The sequence below is a fragment of the Amia ocellicauda genome, chromosome 11, assembly GCF_036373705.1.
Source record: "Amia ocellicauda isolate fAmiCal2 chromosome 11, fAmiCal2.hap1, whole genome shotgun sequence".
In the NCBI taxonomy this organism is placed as follows: Eukaryota; Metazoa; Chordata; class Actinopteri; order Amiiformes; family Amiidae; genus Amia; species Amia ocellicauda.
In genome coordinates this window covers 31,946,061-31,962,540 of record NC_089860.1, presented here as the reverse complement: position 1 = coordinate 31,962,540, position 16,480 = coordinate 31,946,061, and positions in this window count along the sequence as shown.

Below are 16,480 nucleotides of genomic sequence, written 5' to 3'. Positions count from 1 at the left end.
TAATAGAGTTAATCTACATGAAGTGGTCACTGAAAGCAGTGTCTTGATCATTGTATATTACCTCCCCAAACTATTACAACCAGTGACCTACTATCATGCCTCATCCACACTCCACACTCCACACTGTAATCATAGGCTATCCCAAACTGAAATAATTGGCAACAATCATTCCGAAAATCAAATTATATTGCTGCTAGTACAGGAATAAGTCGCATATGTTAATCTTAAAACATTCCCAACATTAATACATTTAGGTTTCATTTTCTTACACATTCCTGATATCATGTAATAAAATCTAAGCCTAAAATCTGTGTAGAAAATTTAACTCCATTTCCTTACAGACAGAAGGGGTCTGCTTAGCTTATCTTCCTCCCTAGCATAAGAAACAGCAGTTGAGCAGGGACTACGTACTGCAGCACAGTAGCACATAAAATCTTGCACTCTTATAAATGCGGTGTCTAACTCTTAACTGTGCCTCTCAGTTCCCCCGCCAGATGTGAACATTTCCCCTGCACACACTGTGTTGGCTGGAAGTAATGTCACCTTGAGGTGTTTGTCCATCTTCAGCATCCTGCCAAAATACTACACCTGGTACCATATGAATGAGTCTTCACATGTGTACAAACAAGTTGGTGTGGGAGCCAACCTATCTCTGAGCAACATCAAAGTAGAAGACTCGGGACAGTACAACTGCTCAATTGCAACACACCTTGGAGAAAACAGCACGGTCGTGGAACTTACTGTAGTGGGTATGTGTGTCTTTGTTATGTTTTTATGTAGTACTACCTACTCCTTGTTCTTCATCATTTTGGACAGTGAAAGCAAGCCATCAAAACATTGTGTTGATTAAATGACAGGTGAAGAGGTGTCTTCAGTACATCCCTGGGGGTAGTGCAGTTTAGTTTAGAACACAAATATGAAAATATTACTTTTTTGTTTTGTTTTCCTAAAACATGCAGAGAAAAAAAGTACATGCAAATTCCCGCATTTGACCAAAAAATGTGTTTTATACATTGTCGAATATATTATTTCTCATTAGCATGCTGTAGTTCATCATTCAGCAACCATTTGTGAATGAAGATATTATACTATGTTCCTGTTTTTCAGTCCATTTTGTTTAGCTTTTTAAAAAAACATGACCTAGTAAAAGCAAATCATATTACGTGAGTACATTGTAATTTAAATTAACTTACAGTGAGGCAAAAAAGGATTTGATCCCCTGCTGATTTTGTACGTTTGCCCACTGACAAAGAAATGATCAGTCTATAATTTTAATGGTAGGTGTATTTTAACAGTGAGAGACAGAATAACAAAAAAAAATCCAGAAAAACGCATTTCAAAAAAGTTATAAATTGATTTCATGTTAATGAGGGAAATAAGTATTTGACCCCTTCAACTTAGTACTTGGTGGCAAAACCCTTGTTGGCAATCACAGAGGTCAGACGTTTCTTGTAGTTGGCCACCAGGTTTGCACACATCTCAGGAGGGATTTTGTCCCACTCCTCTTTGCAGATCCTCTCAAAGTCATTAAGGTTTCGAGACTGACGTTTGGCAACTCGAACCTTCAGCTCCCTCCACAGATTATCTATGGGATTAAGGTCCGGAGACTGGCTAGGTCACTCCAGGACCTTAATGTGCTTCTTCTTGAGCCACTCCTTTGTTGCCTTGGCTGTGTGTTTTGGGTCATTGTCATGCTGGAATACCCATCCACGACCCATTTTCAATGCCCTGGCTGAGGGAAGGAGGTTCTCACCCAAGATTTGACAGTACATGGCCCCGTCCATCGTCCCTTTGATGCGGTGCAGTTGTATTGTCCCCTTAGCAGAAAAACACCCCCAAAGCATAATGTTTCCACCTCCATGTTTGACGGTGGGGATGGTGTTCTTGGGGTCATTCCTCCTCCTCCAAACACGGCGAGTTGAGTTGATGCCAAAGAGCTCGATTTTGGTCTCATCTGACCACAACACTTTCACCCAGTTCTCCTCTGAATCATTCAGATGTTCATTGGCAAACTTCAGACGGGCCTGTACATGTGCTTTCTTGAGCAGGGGGACCTTGCGGGCGCTGCAGGATTTCAGTCCTTCACGGTGTAGTGTGTTACCAATTGTTTTCTTGGTGACTATGTTCCCAGCTGCCTTAAGATCATTAACAAGATCCTCCCGTGTAGTTCTGGGCTGATTCCTCACCGTTCTCATGATCATTGAAACTCAACGAGGTGAGATCTTGTATGGAGCCCCAGACCGAGGGAGACTGACAGTTATTTTGTGTTTCTTCCATTTGCGAATAATAGCACCAACTGTTGTCACCTTCTCACCAAGCTGCTTGGCGATGGTCTTGTAGCCCATTCCAGCCTTGTGTAGGTCTACAATCTTGTCCCTGACATCCTTGGACAGCTCTTTGGTCTTGGCCATGGTGGAGAGTTTGGAATCTGATTGATTGATTGCTTCTGTGGACAGGTGTCTTTTATACAGGTAACGAGATGAGATTAGGAGCACTCCCTTTAAGACACCTGGGAGCCAGAAATCTTGCTGATTGATAGGGGATCAAATACTTATTTCCCTCATTAATATGCAAATCAATTTATAACTTTTTTGGAATGCGTTTTTCTGGATTTTTGTGTTGTTATTCTGTCTCTCACTGTTAAAATACACCTACCATTAAAATTAAAGACTGATCATTTCTTTGTCAGTGGGCAAACGTACAAAATCAGCAGGGGATCAAATACTTTTTTCCCTCACTGTAACCTATAAACACTGACCATATGTGTTCTGCACTGAACTGAACTGCATAGGGTAATTCATTTGCTATTGGGGTGTTTCATGTTTGATGACCAGTCAGTCAACCTATAGATAAGACCCAGCAAAATTCAAGCTAAATTCCAGTTAAATTTTAAACCATATCCTTTAAGGACTTTAGGGACCTTGTATGAACTCTGCTCTGTAAACAATTAATATGAAGAACAAAGTGCAGCATAGCTTTAAACAACTCTATTTCAGACCTACACAAGGCAAGTAGCTAGAGTTGGTAGCGTGCCCAGCTGGTGTGTGGAACCTAAGCTTAAAATGTTATGTCACCAGACATGTCCATATCAGGTATCACCCCCTCCCATTCAGTATCAGAAACTGAAGGCTAAATGATATGTCCCTAACATGAAATAGGAATTTATTTAATATTGTAAATGTATTGTTTATTTATTGTGAATTTTAAAAAGGAACATTATGTATCACTGCTCATTTTATAGTGGGCATATGAGGAATCCTTGTGGGCATACGGGCGGCATATACATTCGTATCACATAGACTACACCACTGGTTAGATGCACCCCAGATGATAACCTCACTGCACTCTGGTCTCAAAATCACTTGACGTTGGAAGTCTAGGTGTGAACCTGCAACCTCTTTCTTTCATTTCCCTTGTTATTTCATCTCTCAGAAATACTTTCGAACATGTCTGTGCTGGCCACGCCCAATGAGCTCTTTGTGTTTGAGGGACAGACCATCACCCTGAGCTGTCAGTCACAGACCAGTAGGCTGAACCTGACCTGGAGCTGGTACAGACAGAGCCCAAGTGGAGCTAGCATGGTGGGCTCTGGCAGGGAGCTGAGACTGGACAGAGTGGAAGATAGCGGCGTGTACTACTGCCAGGCTAACAGCACGGTGATGACCATAACTCAGATTAAACAGAGTCCAAACTATGAGGCCCACATCGTCTCCATGCCAGGTACAGCACAGCAGCCTGGATCTGCAGTACACACTTTCATGCCTGACCTATTTGTAAAAGTGACCAGGGAGGACTGTTGACCTTTCCAGTAGAAAGCAAAAATTGAAAAGTCCATAATGCCCGCACTCCTTCAAAAACCTCAGACAAATTCCAGACATTTTTGGAACTTTACAAAAAATTAAGTCACTGTAACAATTGTCACAACACCAACACACTGGGGCTAGTTACACAAAACCCCTCAAGTACAGAAGAACTTAAATGGCAAGTGAAAAAACCTAGGGTAAAAAAAATACATATTTTGCGATAGAATGTTAAAGTGTTCTAAAGTCATTGCAAAATCACATGCAAGTGTAACAGTAGTAACATAACATTCACTTTGCTGTGATGAAAACGGTGTCAAAAAGTAGCTGATGCTTTGGTATTTCCTATATAGCGTCCATTTTTTTAAACACAAAAACCTTTTCCAAATGTATTACAGCACTCTCCTAAAGCTCGACTGATATGCTGCTGTACTTTGATATGGCCATTTGTGAGGGTTTATAATTGGTTAGCTTCTTGCTCTGTCTGACTCTGTGGATAATGGCTTCAGCTCTTAGTGCAGAAGATGGTGACGTTGATTTCTCTCACCCCCCCCACTCTCTCACACAGCCCAGTTTACTGTGGGGCTGGCCACTCTGATCCTGGTAGTGCTCTCCTGGGTTGTCTTAATCCTAATCATTGCTTGGCTATGGATACAATTAAAGAAAGAGAGAGTAAACAAACCAGAAACCCACCCATCTAGAAAAGGTAAAGCATTTACTTCTCAGTCATTATTCACCAAGGCCTGACTTTCCAAATATGTTGCTGCTGTTGTATGTTTTTTTTTTTTCACTTTGCCTGTACATTTAAAGAGGCCAACCCACTGTTTCCCTCCAGCCAACTTATGCATTTCAAAAAAGTTATACATTGATTTGCATGTTAATGAGGGAAATAAGTATTTGATCTCCTATCCCCTACCTCTTAAAGGGAGTGCTCCTAATCTCAGCTTGTTACCTGTATAAAAGACACCTGGGAGCCAGAAGCAGATTCCAAACTCTCCACCATGGCCAAGACCAAAGAGCTGTCCAAGGATGTCAGGGACAAGATTGTAGACCTACACAAGGCTGGAATGGGCTACAAGAGCATCGCCAAGCAGCTTGGTGAGAAGGTGACAACAGTTGGTGCGATTATTCGCAAATGGAAGAAACACAAAATAACTGTCAGTCTCCCTCGGTCTGGGGCTCCATGCAAGATCTCACCTCGTGGAGTTTCAATGATCATAAGAACGGTGAGGAATCAGCCCAGAACTACACGGAAGGATTTTGTTAATGATCTCAAGGCAGCTGGGACCATAGTCACCAAGAAAAGAATTGGTAACACACTACGCCGTGAAGGACTGAAATCCTGCAGCGCCCGCAAGGTCCCCCTGCTCAAGAAAGCACATGTACAGGCCCGTCTGAAGTTTGCCAATGAACATCTGAATGATTCAGAGAAGAACTGGGTGAAAGTGTTGTGGTCAGATGAGACCAAAATCGAGCTCTTTGGCATCAACTCAACTCGCCGTGTTTGGAGGAGGAGGAATGACCCCAAGAACACCATCCCCACCGTCAAACATGGAGGTGGAAACATTATGCTTTGGGGGTGTTTTTCTGCTAAGGGGACAGGACAACTGCACCGCATCAAAGGGACGATGGACGGGGCCATGTACCATCAAATCTTGGGTGAGAACCTCCTTCCCTCAGCCAGGGCATTGAAAATGGGTCGTGGATGGGTATTCCAGCATGACAATGACCCAAAACACACAGCCAAGGCAACAAAGGAGTGGCTCAAGAAGAAGCACATTAAGGCCCTGGAGTGGCCTAGCCAGTCTCCAGACCTTAATCCCATAGAAAATCTGTGGAGGGAGCTGAAGGTTCGAGTTGCCAAACGTCAGCCTCGAAACCTTAATGACTTGGAGAGGATCTGCAAAGAGGAGTGGGACAAAATCCCTCCTGAGATGTGTGCAAACCTGGTGGCCAACTACAAGAAACGTCTGACCTCTGTGATTGCCAACAAGGGTTTTGCCACCAAGTACTAAGTCGAAGGGGTCAAATACTTATTTCCCTCATTAACATGAAATCAATTTGTAACTTTTTTGAAATGCATTTATCTAGATTTTTTTGTTGTTATTCTGTTTCTCACTGTTGAAATACACCTACCATTAAAATTATAGACTGATCATTTCTTTGTCAGTGGGCAAACGTACAAAATCAGCAGGGGATCAAATACTTTTTTCCCTCACTGTATGTGACTGTGTGACCTTTCAACTCTCCAGCTCCCTCACTCACTGTATAGTTTAGTCAATTTGGGATGAAAAAGCAAATCTGTCCCCCAGCCTTGAATAAAATCATAGCAGGTATAAATTATACACAACAACTCAATAATCCTCATATGTATGGGACTGAACTGAATCGGTGTCAATTACTAGCAATGATTCAAAATAATGTGATGCCATTTAATATTTAAAAGTATACATTTTGTTAATTTCTGTTTCTTGTGAATGTGCGGGTGTGTTGAGTAGCTATTTTAAGCACAAAACCATTTACAGTAATACAGTACTGACTAAGTATTAGGGGAAGTCTTTACAGCAAACTCCCACCTTCAATTTCATCTTACTGAATTTGCTAAAGTGTTTTTATTTATGACACAAATGTAATGGTTAAGAAAAATATTTGCAAATTAAGAGACTAAATTTAGAATGGCTATTAAATATGACTGTCTAATATACCAGCTATAAGAAATGTATTATTATTATTATTATTATTATTATTATTATTATTATTATTATTGCCATTATCTGTGGTAGCTGTTTTTATTGTTTATTTGATTTTGCATTATTGTACGTTTTTAGGTGATAAACTGCACTTCACAATTACTCTGAACAAGTAGGTGCATTTATTATCTATTTATGTTATATCATTCATCAAGCTTACGTAGTGTATCTATACTTGGAAAAAGTACCATATAATCATATATCTGGTGTAAACGACAGTGGAGGAAGACAAGAAGGAATGGTATAAATAATCTCTTCAGGAAATGCATCAAGGGATAAGTGAGGATTATCTTCCCATTTCACATATTCCTCCATTTTGTTGTCTTTATTTTTCCAACTAAGCCTGTCCAACAATGAGCAAGACTGTCCTGTCACAGGCTTCTGATAGTGTCATGATAGTCTGCCAGAACAGATACAGCCAAAGATGGTTGATAAATGTTACAGTCCCAGAATCTCCAAATTGATAACCTGAGGCTTGCCAAGACAACGATAAGGTTTTCTTTGCCATCTTTTCTAAATCACCTTACTGGTAACTTTCCCAAAATGTTTATCTAGTCTCTGAATCCATTCAGCAGAATCCAACTGAATGGTCCATGTGTCTCTTTTCTGTCTTATGTCCAAATCATAGTTGTGATTCTTGGGAAGCTGCATATATACTGTACCAATACTGTTATTATCTAACACCTACTCCTTTCCTTCAGAAATAAAGAGTTGGGGATGTCCGGGGACATTTATGAGAACTATTAAGTATTTGGAAATAACTACACTTGACCCTGCCGAGAGCACAAGATGAAGACATGTATGACACTCTGTCCTGAGGAGATACAGCAAACACTGAAAAAGCTACCTAGAACTACAGACGATGGAACGTGTTTTGCTTGTATCATGCAGCACCACTGTATTACACTAGCAGCCTTGTGTAAAAGAGCCACAGGAGCTTCTGGGACTTCTTTTTTACATATATATTTGAACACAAAAGTTGTCTGAATGTTTCAGTGATTTCTTCAGCCAGGTAGCACCTCAGATGATTGTTGTTGTTGGTGGTGAGGGTTTTTTGGTAGACTTTTTCACTTACAACTCAGTTTGCAACATGAACGCAATACTGACCAAATGCCGAAAGTTCATTAGTTGCAGAAGCTGAATGAGTCAACTCCATATTTTGGAGCATTGCCTCTTGTTTCTCTTTCTCCGTCTCTGACTCTCCCTCACAATCACATCCCTCACCTCTCCAATCGTACAATGAATTGCAATAAAAAAGTGTTGTTCCGTGGTTTTCCACTTATTATGAATGATCATGATTGCGATTGTTTTATTTGTAATAATTGCAGTAGGTGTAGAAATAGTAACTTGTGTACAGTGCCTTGCAAAAGTGTTCACCCCTACCATAAATTTCACATTTTGATGAATTTCAAATAATATTTGAAGAACTGCATGTTTTCCTTGTGTGTCTGTGAAAGAGGTCACTGTCTTACTGTGCCATCATTAAACCTTGATTCCCAGAAGAACAGGGTTTGATAAGAACCAGTTTAAGCTAGAAGTTTTGGGCTAATACATCACACGAGCTCCCCTAATACAAAACATTACACATGTCTTAAATGTGCATACTGGACAGCATGTGATTCTTGTTATCTCTTGTTCTGACAACATAAAAATTCTTCTACTTCTTATTTCTTTAGGACTATTTGTGGGATGGCCCCATGAAAGGTTATCGTTGCAGCTGCTTATTGACCCCACATCTCTTTCTGCAGATTATTTTGGACTCTTCAATATTAAAATATTAAAAGAAAATAACTTTTTTTTAATTCAAAACTCTAATCGATAAAACTTTACACTTACATGTTAAGGAGGTTGAATGTCACCAAAACCTGCAAAGAGAATATATAAATTGAAATGTACTGATTGCATCAGTATATAGCTCCCTAAGTCAGTAATTGGCAGAAGTACCTTTGACAGCAATTGACTTTGTTAGAGTTTGGATAGATTTCTACCAGCTGTGCACAGTACGATGGTGTAACTTTTCCCTATTCTTCCTCACACAATTGCTCCAGTACTAACAAGTTTTTTGGAGATCATTGATGAACTGCAATCTTCAAGTCTCAACATGCATTTTCTATTGGATTCAAGTTTAGACTTTGACTGGGCCACTCAAGGACATTCACTTTCTTCTTTTTAAATTATTCTAGTGTGCTTTTTGGTACTTCAGATTATTCCAGCACCTGTATTTTACACTATCCATTTTCCAATCAATGCTGACAATCTTCCCAGTAAACAGAACATTTCTCCTTTTCCTTTAATACATTGCTCACAAAAAATAAGGGAACATGTAACCATCACAGTATAACACCAAGTCAATTAAACTTCAGGGATATCAATCTGTCCAGTTAGGAAGCCTAAGAGATTGTGAATCAAAGTCACCTGTTTTGGTGCAAATTAAAGTGACAACAGGTGCACTGGAGAGGCAACAGCAAGACAACCCCCAAAATGGGAATGGTTTTGCAGGTGGTGGCCACAAACAATTGCTCTCTCCTTATCCTCCCTGACTGATTCTTCTCTAGTTTTGTGTTTTGCTAGTGTCCTTGTCACTACTGGCGGTGGCTGTGCAAGTGAAAGAGAGTAATAAACCTCATCTGAGTTATGTTGTTATTTACAAGTAGGAATGTTTCTTTTATCTTAATTTCTTTGTTGTATCATTTGTTGTTGTTTATGTTTATCTGTTGCTTAGTTTGATTTCCCAGGCATTTAAAAAAAAGTGCTGCTAGTTGTAGTTTGAACATGTTAATCAGCCATCTCATCTTATACCTTCAATTTGTTTGGCATCAATGCAAAGCTTACTTCCCTGGGTTGGGACACAACTGTTTTCAGAAAATGTGAGGTCAGTTAAAAGTGACATTTTACACCTTTGTTTGCCATCGTGCTTCCCTCTTCCTATTCCATTACACAAAACCCAAACCTTTCAGCCTATCAGTTAACAGTGTATTACGTTGACTCACAGACATGAACAATTCACTCCAAATGTAACCAATTAACAACCAAAGTTGACCTGTCAAAGCAATGCATGTATTGCTTGTTTTGTCTGCAACACAACACCCATATTTAGATCATCCTACGACACACTGAAGAGGTTTCGTATGACCTGACATTTGCTGTGGGGCGGTTATTCCTGGAAGCACATTACAGAGGTTAAGTCTGAGTTATATTGTTCCAGAAACAACAACAAGCTAATGCAAGTAGTACTCTCACACTTGTTTTATAATGCACCATGTGTCGTGTAATGTGTATGACATCTTTGACATCTTTGAAATGAACGGTCTCTGGTATAGAAGTATCTTTCTCATGTCCGGGTGAAATGCTATTCAGTAGAGATACAACAGCTGCAGCACGATTATCAGATGTAGTGACGTATGTTTTAGTTGGTCTAGAAACTCAAAGGGCTTATGTAAAAGGTATAATTGGAATATTCATAATTTGTAAAAGCATAAATCAAGTAACTTGGATTTTATAAACCAGACATTTAAATTACTCCAAGGTTGTTTTTCAGTCTTGCACGTTTGACAATCATGCCTTAAGTGTAAAGAATCTAACATAGCTTAATGAATTCACTAGTGTGAATTAATGCCCCTTGTGTTTTGCAGAGTTAATGTTTGGTGTTCATACAGAGCAAACATTCTGCTGCAAAAAACAAACAAATGCACAAACCATTCCTCCCACGTCTCGCACAAGTATATTGCACTCTCTGTCAGAATATGTTCTTAACATATCTTAAATGAGCTCAGGCTGACAGTCCCGGCACAAAGCGAGCAGTACGCATGCAAGGCACAAAATGAATACAATGGACAAAATATCACTCTGAACAGCAGGGAAGTAACTGTGCACATCATTCCCAAGGCGTGTAAGATGTATTTATTTATGAGTTTATTTTTTTTGTTAACAGGATGTATTTATTAATATATCTATCATCTTTTTTGGTTAACGTGTATATATTGCATTCGATTGGCACAGTAGGCCTGTGTTTCTCTGTGTTCATCCGGATCGGGCTCATGGTGGCAGGCTGCGTGTGGATGAGAGAGAGGAGCACAGACAGTAACCCACAAATGGTGACTTCAGCCCGCAGCCCTTCAGAGGAATGGGTTATATTGTTCCAGGAAACCACTACCCAGCAAAATCAGGTTGTGTGTGTGTTGGGAATACTCAGACCCATGCTAACCATCAGAAAATGTGAAAGAACAATAATATAATTCACTCGTTTGACAGGCACCTTTATTCAAGGCACAAGCACTTGCAATAATGGAATGTGACTGGATAATTAATTCACATCCAAGTACTGTAACAGTCTTACAACAATGTTAATTTGTTTTCAATGTTTCCAGATGCAGAAGAGCTAGATAGCGGACATGATAAATGTCACTGTTACCTTTTTAAAAGGGTTGCACTGAACGTCTGTAATACTGGAATACATAGGCAATATGTTTCCTTAAACAATGTTTACCTTTTTTGTGTTTACAGATGTGTCAGTGTTCAAGCAAACTCCAAAAGACAAATATCACAACAGCACGTACGCAATTTATATTAAAACATAAAAATACAATAAAATATGAAAATATGATCTATTTAAAGACCATTAATAACTTCATCTTTCAAATGAGATAAACTATAAGACATATCACAGCATATAAACCAGGGGTCTCAAATTCAGTTCCTGGGGAGCAGTATGTCATTTAATAGCACCTCTCAATGACTCTAATTATGTTATCAATTAGACATGTATAACATTGTATTTCTGTAAGCATATCTGAAATCCCAGAGTCTAGAGAAATGTAATAATGTCACTGCATCTCTTTGTTTTTAGACATTCACTTTTGGATTTGAGTAGAATTGCCATTTGGATCCATCATTGCATAAAATGTAGATAGTGAAATAGTTTTTGCCTGTGAATAAAATAACAAGTTAATTTAGTATTGAAAATGTACCCAAGATGCTATATTTTTTAAATGCCAGTATTTTCTACATATATAGCCCATTTCATTCAAAATAACAGTTACGGTGTTGGTGTATTAACAGTTTTATTAATGTAATAATATTCAGTTTCCCAATCCGTTGAAGACGAATTTTACTTCCCTCTCTCTAAGAGACAGACGGAAGAGGATGTTTATGATGATCTGTCTTAAAAGTAATTTCAGCACAAGCAGTATTCGCTGCATATGGCGTTAAATGAAACGTCTTCAAACTGTTATTGTGATTTTGAAATCACAAATAACAATGACAAAAAGATTAAACATTGCGAACACACATCACAACAGATTCAAATTTGTACCGGACTGTGATTAATAAAGCACACGCAACCAAAAATAATGGGGCTGGATGTATTCAGGCCTGTTTGTCCGTTACTATTTGTATGATATTATATAGCATTTCGTTTTTGTTTACCTCTCTTTCTGTTGCAAACATCTGTTTTCCCATCCTGCCGCCCCTGTCCTTGATTAAATCTGACAAACCATCAGAAAGCACCAGCATTACAAACTAACTTACAGGCTGCCTCCTGTTTGAAAGTAGCAAATCCACACGGAAAACAATTAAACTGTAAATCCCTTCTGGCACTACATGTGTTGAAGAGATTAAACAATCAAAGCCAAAAACATTGCAGTAAACTGAAGGAAGAAGAAACTAATGGGTTTATTAATGAATTGGATAATTAATAGCAAAGCATTGTGAATCAACACCAGGAACCCAAAGCAAACACGCCATTCTCATAAATGTATAGGTTACCCAAACACCAGCTAGGATATACTTCAGGAGGCTACTGTTCAGAGACACAAAGTATATTTTTTCAATGGAGCAGGTTTATGTCTTCAATTTATTTTCTTTGCTTTTTATTTGTTATTGGGTTATTTTGTCATTAGCTGTAACTTTTCCCCTATATATTCTATAGTTAATATATATGCTTCTTACAGAATCCCAGAATTCTGCGGCGTATCTGTATATTATGTAACCTGGCTATTCTTGTAAAAAGTTAATGTGATGCTGTGATCTGTATGAATGCAATGTTGCAAATTCTGCCATTTAAAATCACTTCTTTAAAACCCAGAATATATGTAATTTGCTGATTTCTACCTTTTGCAGAGTATAATATTCAGTGTGGATCGCAGATTCCTTCATGGAACAAGTGACTGTCTTGTCATGACGTTTTCTAGGGCTTTGGAAGTTGAATATTGAAATCAGAAAGCATCAGGTGGAGATATTTCACTAGCATCAGCCCAGATTAGATGAACAAAGGGACAGTGTTATAAGTGCCGCCAGTCTTAACAACAGTGCCTAGTGGCACTAAAGAGATGCATTCCCATCAGCTGGCATGAGGCTGCAATCCACGGATCAGCACTGGGGGGCAGAAAAGTCATTCATAAAATCTGGCATCACTGAATACCACACTGACTGAAAAAATATTCCTAAATCTTCAGTACTGATTTCCTGGTGTGCTTCAGATATGCACCTGCCTGCCACACATTCAAGCTAATACCACACCTGCAAGAATAAAACAAGGGTTTTCAAAGGGCACAGGCTCCGTGTTCTCACATGTAATTTGTGAGCCCAGTTCATACTGGGGAAGTAGTATGGAGCAGTGGTTAGGACTCTGGAATAGAGGGTCATGGGCTCAATCCCCAGGTTGGGGGCACTACTGTTGTGCCCTTGAGCAAAGGTACTTTACCTAGATTGCTTCAGAAATTCCCAGCTGTATAAAATGGGTACAAATGTAAAAATAATGTGATGTTGTAACAATTGTAAGTCACCCTGAATAAGGGTGTCTGCTAAGAAATTGAATAATACTTGGGGAGCCTTGTCTGTACATGCACCCACAATTGTTTAAAAATCAATTGCCCTTATAGAGGCATTAAGCATTTCTCTGAGCTTTCAAACTACAATAGTGGCAAATAATTCAAACAGGATCTCCAGAGATGAGGAGGCAAATGTAACGAGAGAAAGCAAATTAAGATAAGCTGTAAACTGGTAAGAAATTCATCTCAAATATCAGACTAGGGTGAACATCATGAGAGAAGCTATGAGCAGTATTTGGGGCAATACATTGAGTCATTTCCTCCAGTAGGTGTTGGGGGAAGTGGAAATGACAGCACAGAGAATGTGTTTATAAACAATTAAAAAATAAAACAAAGCTGAACTCTACGCAGGGAGAAAATACTGAAACTGTTCCATTTTGGGGAACCTTAGCAGAAACAAAAAGGAAAGAGTTTTGAGAAAAAGATCAACCCAATTTAAAGATGTCTTAAACAAGTATTTATCCTGGAACATGGTTGGGTATTTACTTCACAAAATTACAACCCTAAAAACAAATGTTCATTTGATACAAAAGTAAAGACGTTAGTCTGAATAACAATTAGAAAGTTAATAACGAAAATAACATCATAACATCAAAGGACATGAACAGAAGTTCAGAGACTAAAGTGTTTAGGGAAGAACAAAGGAGGGGGATTGTAGGAAACAAGCTACCTTGTTATAACTCAGTTATTAATGGACACCAAACGAGCACGATGAGTTGAATGGCCTCCTTTCCTTTGTACACTTTCTTAGGTTCTTATGTTCTTATGTTCTACCTAACCCTGATGAGGGAACCAATTCTCTATGATCTATAGAACAACCTGAAAAGGACCTTGCAATCATAAACAGTTAAAATGGCAAAGGGCCAGCTGGCAGCTCTGCTAGAAAGTTCATTACAGATTTCCTTTTCAGGCTTTTATTCAAGTCCTGATAACCAGGTCAAAAGATGCATGATTGCAGTTGTGGTTGATGCTACAGTGCTGCATATCACATTATCATACCCATAAAGGGAACTGTTTATGAAAAACAAAAACTGCTGGTGAGTGAGACAGAACAATATTATTATTTTGAATATATTTATACAAATAAAAAAATAAATACAGAAATAACAGCAACAAGTATCCATTTTAGCATTATTTGATATTATAAAAATAATGATACAAAAATACATAAAATAATCTAACTCTTTAATTTAAATTGCACTTCAGTTGCTTTCCCTTTTATAGAAGCAAAAACACATTGTATCTAATACTGTCAATAAACATACAGCAACAGATGGATTTCAGTTGTCACAATTAAAACAAAGTCAGAAGTGTATGTACAGTGAGGAAAAAAAGTATTTGATCCCCTGCTGATTTTGTACGTTTGCCCACTGACAAAGAAATGATCAGAAAAAATCCAGAAAAATGCATTTCAAAAAAGTTATACATTGATTTGCATGTTAATGAGGGAAATAAGTATTTGATCCCCTATCAATCAGCAAGATTTCTGGCTTCCAGGTGTCTTTTATACAGGTAACGAGCTGAGATTAGGGGCACTCTCTTAAAGGGAGTGCTCCTAATCTCAGCTCGTTACCGGTATAAAAGACATCTGTCCACAGAAGCAATCAATCAATCAGATTCCAAACTCTCCACCATGGCCAAGACCAAAGAGCTGTCCAAGGATGTCAGGGACAAGATTGTAGACCTACACAAGGCTGGAATGGGCTATAAGACCATCGCCAAGCAGCTTGGTGAGAAGGTGACCACAGTTGGTGCGATTATTCGCAAATGGAAGAAACACAAAATAACTGTCAGTCTCCCTCAGTCTGGGGCTCCATGCAAGATCTCACCTCATGGAGTTTCAATGATCATGAGAATGGTGAGGAATCAGCCCAGAACTACACGGGAGGATCTTGTTAATGATCTCAAGGCAGCTGGGACCATAGTCACCAAGAAAACAACTGGTAACACACTACGCTGTGAAGGACTGAAATCCTGCAGCGCCCGCAAGGTCCCCCTGCTCAAGAAAGCACATGTACAGGCCCGTCTGAAGTTTGCCAATGAACATCTGAATGATTCAGAGAAGAACTGGGTGAAAGTGTTGTGGTCAGATGAGACCAAAATCAAGCTCTTTGGCATCAACTCAACTCGCCGTGTTTGGAGGAGGAGGAATGACCCCAAGAACACCATCCCCACCGTCAAACATGGAGGTGGAAACATTATGCTTTGGGGGTGTTTTTCTGCTAAGGGGACAGGACAACTGCACCGCATCAAAGGGACGATGGACGGGGCCATGTACCGTCAAATCTTGGGTGAGAACCTCCTTCCCTCAGCCAGGGCATTGAAAATGGGTCGTGGATGGGTATTCCAGCATGACAATGACCCAAAACACACAGCCAAGGCAACAAAGGAGTGGCTCAAGAAGAAGCACATTAAGGTCCTGGAGTGGCCTAGCCAGTCTCCAGACCTTAATCCCATAGAAAATCTGTGGAGGGAGCTGAAGGTTCGAGTTGCCAAACGTCAGCCTCGAAACCTTAATGACTTGGAGAGGATCTGCAAAGAGGAGTGGGACAAAATCCCTGCTGAGATGTGTGCAAACCTGGTGGCCAACTACAAGAAACGTCTGACCTCTGTGATTGCCAACAAGGGTTTTGCCACCAAGTACTAAGTCGAAGGGGTCAAATACTTATTTCCCTCATTAACATGCAAATCAATTTGTAACTTTTTGGAAATGCATTTTTCTGGATTTTTTTGTGGTTATTCTGTCTCTCACTGTTAAAATACACCTACCATTAAAATTATAGACTGATCATTTCTTTGTCAGTGGGCAAACGTACAAAATCAGCAGGGGATCAAATACTTTTTCCCCTCACTATAAGTCTGGTTGCTCTTCTCTGAACTGCCTATGTGGAGCCCAGAACTGCACACAATATCCAGATGAGCTCTAACTAGTGCATTGTACAGTCTGAACATCACTGCCCTTGTTCTCAATTCTACACTTTTGACAATATACCCTAGCATCCCGTTTGCATTTTTTATTGCTTCCCCCAAAATTGAGCTCAGGTGCATCCTGTTTCCACTGATCATCCTTGAGATGTTTCTACAACTTGATTGGAGTCCACCT